The sequence below is a fragment of the Diaphorina citri genome, unplaced genomic scaffold (assembly GCF_000475195.1).
Source record: "Diaphorina citri unplaced genomic scaffold, Diaci psyllid genome assembly version 1.1 scaffold30774, whole genome shotgun sequence".
Taxonomy (NCBI): Eukaryota; Metazoa; Arthropoda; class Insecta; order Hemiptera; family Psyllidae; genus Diaphorina; species Diaphorina citri.
The window spans coordinates 10,063-10,697 of NW_007408111.1; the positions used below are offsets into that span (position 1 = coordinate 10,063).

The 635-nt window shown below is 36.4% G+C and overlaps 1 long non-coding RNA gene across 1 annotated transcript in view; it reads right to left on the bottom strand.

Moving 5' to 3' along the window:
- The window catches only part of LOC113473426, a 9,997-nt gene extending 9,788 nt beyond the window's left edge, over nt 1-209 (bottom strand). The window contains exon 1 of the long non-coding RNA XR_003395402.1: nt 86-209. This is a non-coding gene — a long non-coding RNA (uncharacterized LOC113473426). The remainder of the gene's footprint in view (nt 1-85) is intronic.
- Nucleotides 210-635: the final 426 nt, after the last annotated feature.

A 635-nucleotide genomic window follows, 5' to 3' on the forward strand; every position in this document is an offset into this window, starting at 1 on the left:
CAACAACAACAACAACAACAACAACAACAACAACAACAACAACAACAACAACAACAACAACAACAACAACAACAGTAATAATTACCTGAATGACTCTTCACAGCTATGTAGGAATTGAGTGTAGGTTCGGTCGGTGTAGGAGAACTTCTTGCCGATGAGAAATAGCCAGAGGATGTTTAGTACAGGGTGGTGGAGATAACCGGACATCTATGGAGAGAAGGAAGAGAAAATATTTAAGTAGGTACAAATATTAATTTACCCTAGGTAGGTACTCGAGAAATCTGTGGGTTCTTGGGTAGGTATGTAAGTAGGTACAATAGGTACCTACTTATTGAAATGCCACAACAACCTCTATGGTAAGGTGGGTGGCATAGTAAGCTCAACATTTTTCGGTTTAGTGGTCCAATTATTAATTAGCTAATCACCAAAATACGGTAGGTAGAGGTAGGTACTTACCTTGCTTACTTAGGTAAGTAGGTATCTCTATTGTATTAGGTATCATCATTAGATTGTTTCTCAGCTTTTAAATAAATTGTATGACCGCCTGTAATTATTTTGAATATGCAATGCACAAAGAAAGCTAAATTCACCTAAGATCTAGGGAGGTTCATTTCCAAAAAACTAAAAAAAAAATA